The sequence below is a fragment of the Trachypithecus francoisi genome, unplaced genomic scaffold (genome assembly GCF_009764315.1).
Source record: "Trachypithecus francoisi isolate TF-2019V2 unplaced genomic scaffold, Tfra_2.0 Lachesis_group0, whole genome shotgun sequence".
NCBI lineage: Eukaryota > Metazoa > Chordata > Mammalia > Primates > Cercopithecidae > Trachypithecus > Trachypithecus francoisi.
This window is the reverse complement of record NW_022681453.1, coordinates 129,825,789-129,833,336: the sequence shown is the minus strand read 5'-3', so window position 1 is coordinate 129,833,336 and position 7,548 is coordinate 129,825,789. Positions and strand designations below refer to the sequence as shown.

General features: G+C 39.1%; 1 pseudogene; it reads right to left on the bottom strand.

Moving 5' to 3' along the window:
* Positions 1–1,130: 1,130 nt before the first annotated feature.
* Positions 1,131–7,548, bottom strand: part of LOC117078525 — a 74,311-nt pseudogene continuing 67,893 nt past the window's right edge.

Below are 7,548 nucleotides of genomic sequence, written 5' to 3'. Positions count from 1 at the left end.
CTTGGCCTCCCAAAGTGCTGGGATTACAGGTGTGAGCCTCTGTGCCCAGCCAGAAAATCCAAATTTTTAGGGTGATTTTGTCTTTATATATAGGGTAACTCCCAATGGGAGACAGATGCAAATATCGGGTAATAGAAATCATTATGGTATCTATTCTGTATTTTATACCTTTTTTGACAAAGGATAAATTTGGAGTCTACAAAATCCTATAGCATCCATAAAATGTTTTCTATCCTCTATGCATATTTAAACCGTCCTAAACAAAAATGAAGTTCTCATCTCTCTGAGAGGAGATTCCCAGTGTCCCTTGAAAACCGTCTTCAATATTTTGCTGGTCTCCCCGCTGCATGTTTAGCCCCATTCGTGTTACTTTTTCCTTAACTGAAGATGGAGACTAGCTTATTGTCACACTTCTTGTGGTGACACTTTGTGTCATTGCATCCCTGTCACCGTTGTCCCTCAATTAGTGCTTGTTGAACGAACGAATGAATGAAAAAGTACATGAATGAATGAATGAGTGAATGATTTTTGCTTCTAATGTACTCCATTGGCATGTCTTCTTTCTAGTCAGAATAATTCTAGTACTTTCAAGTTTTATAAGGAATCTGCCTTCTTTTTGAACACCAAAACCTTTTGGTTGGCTCTTTACTTAATGCTCTCTATGTTTTTCATGTTCCTCTTTGGTTTGAAGTCCAGAATTGGAGACCAGTAAGGCCTATCAGGTAAAAATGTTAAAACTCTTAGTCATTTATAGAATAGAGTAAAAAGCGTCATTTCTTAGGACTCTGTGGCTATACCTGACTCAGGTCCAGCTTGTAGGCTTTGGGTCTTGAAATGTTTGAGTTGAAAGGGATTGAAGGAATTATTGTTAAGTGGTTTTGTTCTTTTGTTTTTGGTCTTGTCAGTTAGTTTGTTTTGATGTAATGATTAATTAATGTGGCTAAGGCAAAAGTCATTATCTCTTAGAAATACTCAAATATTTACAGATGAAATGTTATGGTGTCTAGGGTTTGCTTTAAAAAAACAGCAGGAAAGGAGGGGCAAATTAAAGCAATAGAGATGAGACCACATATATTGATAATTACTGAAGCTGGATTACTTATATTACTCTCACTACTTTTATAAATAGGTTCTTTCTTTTCTTTCTTTCTTTCTTTCTTTCTTTCTTTCTTTCTTTCTTTTCTTTTCTTTCTTTCTTTTTTTTTTTTTTTGCAGAGTCAAGAGAACATTTATTTGTGTGCCTTTCTTCCTATGTGCATTTCAAGTCTTTTTCAAAACAAGGCCCTAAGAATCTCCAGATTCAATTATGTCCCTGGGCTTGGTCAACTCCTGCAGTAGTCTTAGGAGCCTTGTACAAATGCTAGAGTTACTCATTTGGCAACATTAAACCCTAGGAAACAAGATGCAACAAAGCAAGACTCCTTCCTCCATGGAATGTGCTGATTTCAGATGAGGCGGCAGCCAATGTGGAAAATGCTGGAATTTTTCCTTGGAACTGGACTGTGATGAGAGATGCTTGCCACGAACATAGCTACTGTCTTTTCTTTGACCTTCCTTTCCAGTTTTTGACGATAAAGCAAGAAATAATCTTCTCTGAAGATACTTGATAAAAATTCTCCCCAAAAAACCAAAAACACATGCTTCCACCTCATTGATAAAAATTTCCTACAGTTTGGCACCTGGGTCTAGTTCAGCAGGGGGATGAGCTGATTGATGCTTTTGCCCCAATAGCCAGATATGCCCATCCCCTTGAGGATGCTCACTCTATTTTTGGTAGCATGGCAGGCCACTGAGAGGTGGAAAGGGTGCAAGAACCATGAGATTTCCTGGAAATGCTTCCCTGGGAAGGCAATTTCATGAATGAGGTCTTCCAAGCAAATGACACCAACCTTCCCCAGATGCTCCTCAATCACTGTGTTGTCTGTCAGAGGGATGGTCTTACTTTTGACCCGGGCTTGTCCACATTTCAAAGTGAGTTCCCGGTCACACAATTTGGAAATCCCCAGGTCACACAATGTTCCACTATATGCAGCATTTTTAGGTTTTGGGGGATGACTTTTACAAAGACACCACTCAAAATTTTCTTTAGGCGAAGTCTTGCAATGGTTCTCTGCACCAGTAAACTCACACCATCAATCCTTTTGATGCATACAACAAAGGCCTAGGAATGTTTATCTGGTGATTCCAAGGCATGAGGTTTCACTTCTAGTCATCTGAGACTCACCTTGTCACATTTCTGCTGCCAGGAATCATATAGGAATAATTCCAGTTGCTTAAACCTGGCCCCTTTCCTTTCCTCTGCTCCTTCTTTGCCAAAAGTGCCTGCTTTGCCTGGATGGCTTTGGGGGCTTGATAAGCCTTCCTCTTTTTCAGGAGATTTTCTGGAACCGAAGGGATTTTTCTTTGCTCTTGGTCCCCCGTCTTTCTAGCGTTGCAGCTACTCTAGATTTTTTCATAATACAAAGTTAAGAAAACTATATTTAGACAAACTTATTCTAGATGAGAAAACCCAAGACCCAAACATCACAGAGCTAACAAAATGGAGACTGCGACTAGAAGGCAAGTCCTCTGTCTCCCATTGACATGCTCTTTCTGGTAAACCATATATCAGTTCAGCTTGTTGTGCTCTCCCTGTGGACTTAATTTTTGTCACCATCATCCTGGTAATAATAACTTCAACATGCAAAGGCCATTAACAATTCTAGTCTACTTCCAATCTAAGTTTACCATCCCCTGTGATTTTAATAAGCATAAAAATTTCCCTACTCCAGGTAACTCTCAAAAGAGAAAACAATGTTGATATATCTCTTTGTTCTAGCATTCTTTGGAACCAAAATAAAGGATTGTTAGGGAAAAAAACCCAGACAAACATATGTGCAAGGAATTTCAAAAAAGGAATAGTCACTAAACATATTTAAACTTTTAAACAAGAAATTGCACACTGCAACAGAATCTAAATAATATCCCAGAAGTAATTACTAATTTAAGTGTGTAATGAAATGATAAAATGCTTTGATAGAGCTCTGGCCTGCAGAGTCTCTGTGACACATCCAGCATCTTGGCAGCCATCCAAGGCCCAGAGTGGCTTTGAGTTTGGAACGTTTATTTCATCAGGAGCCAGGACCACCTCAGGAAGTCACCTGTGCCCAGATCACTCAAGGTTACGTGGTTTTATTCATGTTCCTCTGGAAAAAGAAACAGCGAGCATTTCTTCATTTGAAGGAAAGGAATAGGGGTTGGTCTGAAGAAGGGAGGAGAAGGAGAATTATGTGTGTACGGGTGGCTGAGAGTGGGTGTGGGAGGAAATAGTTGGGGAGTTTCCTCATTCAGGTAACCCTAAGGTAAATACCGTGAAATGGTTAACAGCAAACTGTCAGAGTAGTGTAGCTGGAATACAAATGTGTTAGTAGGAAGCATTAAGTCAGGTGATTTACTCAGGTGAGGAGAAGTACTGCAGGGTGAGCCCTAACTAGGAAGTTGCCTTCCTGTTCAGAACCGGGGGAGATCATGAGTGAGATAGTTCTAAAACCAGGGAGTGCCATAAGGAGGAATTTCTAAACTAATGTGGAATTCAAATGGCACTCACTTCTTTAAATAGGTTTCAAAACGTTTTGGGTTAGGTTTAAGACAGCTCCGTTAAGTGATTTGTATTTCATAGACAAGCCACAAGCATTCTGTCCATTTTTCCCCAATCAGAATTAATTCTCCCTGCTCATAAGATGCATGTCATCAGCATAAAATTATTCTCCTCCCCACACTTTTTTGATTGTGGCCTCCAATTCCCAAGGTGATTTAAAACTTATAAAAAGAGGTTCATATTAACGATGGATTTCAATTTTAAACAAGCTTCTCAGTGAGAACCAGTGTGACATGAAAGCATACTTCCAAGTGAATTGTGTATTCATTTAAAGTTTAGGAAAAAAATAAAAACAAACCCTGCTTTACTCCCACCCATCGTGTAACTCCAGGTCACCACCCCTGGAACATTGTGTCTTTGAGCTTTGGACTGGATTTGTTTCTGAGGTTAAGAGAAGTGTGTGGCAGATGTTGGGAGGCAGTTGGGGGTGGGGGTGGGGAGCAGGGATGAAGGAGCTGCCAGATGTTGAGCGGGAGGGTGGAGTGTGAGGATAAAAGCCTGCCAGATGTCTGCAGTGCAGAATGTTAGGCACCTGCTTTCCATGATCTTCAGAGGATGATTTATATCACATAAGTAGGATCTCATAAAGGTCCCCCCCTCCCCAATAAATACAGAATTCAGGGCTCCAATAATGATCCTCTGCATGGTTTCTTGCCTCACAGTATGTCTTTTTAAAAATTCAAGTTGAGGGTTATGTGAATGAAAATAACACAATCAACCAATATACTCATTTGTAAATAAAAGAGGGGGGGCTGTACATTTAAATCTGTTGTTCTAAATTATAAAGACAATCACCTTTTATTTTCTATTTATTTTATCTTTCCAATAAGACGTGATTTGCTCTTCTCTCTCCCCATGATGGATTTAATAGATTTATTCATCAAGTTTTCTAAATTTAGACACCAAACTGATGTTTTTCTCCCACTGCTTAATTTTATTCTTAGCAGCACTTACATAAAGCCAGGCAGTGAAAGATATGGCAAAACTACTGACTTGCTGTGATCTGGAATGCACTTATAGAATAAAATAATAATAATGAAGATTGATATACCAGAGAGACTTAATATCAAGTGTCCCTACTGAAATCTGTGCTGTGCTTTTGGTTTTTCCCCACCGTGCTTTTGGCCACATGTTTCCTGTGGTTTTTAGGGGTCTTGGTTTTCCTTTTGATGCCTGGACTAGACTCAGTTCTGAGAGCATAGATGAGCCATATAAAAGAAAATATGTGGATCTTATAATTTCCTTGCATTTTAGGAAACTTTAGTGTTTTCTAGAACTAGATTTGATTAAAACAAGTTAAATTTCACTCTTTGATCTTGTTTGAAAGCCTTTGAAATAATTGTATTTGCACTGTTGGTGGGAGTATAAATTATTTCAGTCATTGTGGAAGACAGTGTGGCAATTCCTCAGAGACCTAAAGACAGAAATACCATTTGATCCAGCAATCCCATTAGTGGGTATATACCCAAAGGAATATAAACTGTTCTATTATAAAGATACATGCATGCGTATATTCGTTGCAGCACTATTCACAATAGCACAGGCATGGAATCAACCTAAATGCCCATCAGTGGTAGACTAGATAAAGAAAATGTGGTACATAAATACCATGGTATACAATGCAGTCATAAAAAAACAAGATCATGTCCTTTGCAGGGATATAGATGGAGCTGGAGGCCATCATCCTTAGCAAACTCACACAGGAACAGAAAACCAGATACTGCATGTTCTCACTTATGAGTGGGAGCCAAATGATGAGAATACATGAACACATAGAAGGAAGCAACACACACTGGGGCCTACTGGAAGTAAAGGGTGGGAGGAGGGAGAGGATCAGAAAAAATAACGAATGGATACTAGGTTTAATACCTGGGTGATGAAATAATCTGTACAACAAACCCCCATGACACACATTATTACCTAGGTAACAAACCTGCACATGTACCCTTGAACTTAAGTTAAAAAAAGAGGAATAATTGTATTTGGTGACTTGGAGGGTGAACTAAGAGATGGTAAGATTGAGAGAGAAGCTACATTTGTCCCAGTGGCCCCTCAATCTTCAGAAAGCTCAGGCTTGTCATTCTCCCTGCACCACAGTTAGCAGTGTTGATCATTGCTCCTCTAGGCTGCACTGGCATTCAAGCATTCAGTAAATAATAATTGAGCACCTAGCAGGTACCACTCTGCTAAGTTCTGGGAATACAGTGCGGAAAGAGGTTCCTTTCCTCTTAAAACTCCAGTGTCCTGTGGAAGATAGACATTGAGCAGATAATTGTCGAAATACTTATTCACAAGGGGTAAGTTCTAAAAGAGAAGTGAATAATGTGTGCTATAAGAAAGATAACAGGGGGGACTTTGATAGATGTCATCAGATAACCATGAAATAGATTGCTTTATGACTTGGCAAATTGCTTCCTCATTTGGGATCGTCAGATAGCCACTCGGTTAGGCCAGTCAACTTTAAAATGTGATGGAATGCAAGGGTTTTGTCAGGTGGTACTTACTTGTTTTCCAAGAAAACGAGAAAATCCTTTTCTAGCCTGCACTCCAGATTCTTCCAGGGCCAATTCCAGAGTTGAAACTCGTTTTTACTTACTACTTAGCCTGAATAGGCTCTGGGTTTTGTTTTTCTAAATAAAAATTTAATTTTAGAATAGTTTTAGATGTACAGAAAAGTTGCGAAGATAGTACAGAGAGTTCCCATATACACCCCACCCTGTTTCCCCTGACATTTTATGTTAAAATGGTATGTTTGTCACAATTAATGAACTAATATGGATACACTATTATTAAGCAAAGTTCATGCTTTTATTTAGATTTCCTTAGGTTTCACCTACTGTTCCTTTTGCTCCAGAATCCTGTCCAGTTTAGTTTCTTTGACTTTGGCAGTTTCTCAGATTTTTCTTGTTTTTGATGACCTTGATGGTTTTTGAGAAGTACTGGTCAGGAATTTTGTAGGATGTCTCACTAAGGGAACCCTCAGAATTTTCTCATGATTAGACTGGGGTTACGAGGTTCTGGGGCGGGGAAACTACAGAGGTAAAGTGCCATTCTCATGACATCATATCAAGGGTACTTACTATCAACATTGCTTGTCATTGTTGATGTTGACCTTAATTGCCTGGCTGAGGTAGTGTTTGTCAGGTTTCTCTGCTATAAAGTTACTCTTCCCCACCCCTTTTCATACTGTGATTTTTGAAGGAAGTTACCATGCACAGTCTGTACTTAAGGAGTTATATTTCACCTCCTTTAGGGTGGAGTATCCATACAAGCTATTTGGCAGTCTTCTGCATGGTAAACTTGTCTATTCTTCCTCATTTATTTCTTTAGTCAATCATTTATTTATATCAGTATTGACTCACGGGTATTTATTTTATACTTTGGGCTATAATCCAACACTGTTTAACTTTGTGTCTCAAATTGTTCTACCTTTGGCTGGAAGCTCTTTCAGTTGGCTCTCATGCCCCTTAGACATAACTGTATCTGTGTGTGTTTGTATGCGTGTGTATCTTCTTCAAAACTTTTTTTTCTCCAGTACTTCCTTACTTTTTGGCCCTACAAGATGGTCCAGGCTGACCTTGTATTTTTCCTGCTATAGTTCTACAATCAGCCATTTCTCCTGTTTTTTAGAGAATGGTACTGGGAGCCAGGATCTGTGTAGTTCTCCTGGTTTGTTTCTCACACTATAAATTGCCTGTGAAATAGTCTGGACAGGAATGTGGGGTGGAGAAGGAAGTCTGAGCTTCAGAGTCAGGCCTGATATCTATTTCCCATATTTCCCACTTACTAACTACAGAGCCCTGAACAAATAATTTAACCTCTCAGAATCTCACCTTTCTCTTCTATAAAATGGGCAAATTATTTACCTCATGTGATTATTGTGAGAATAAGAAAAAGGATTTATAATGGGC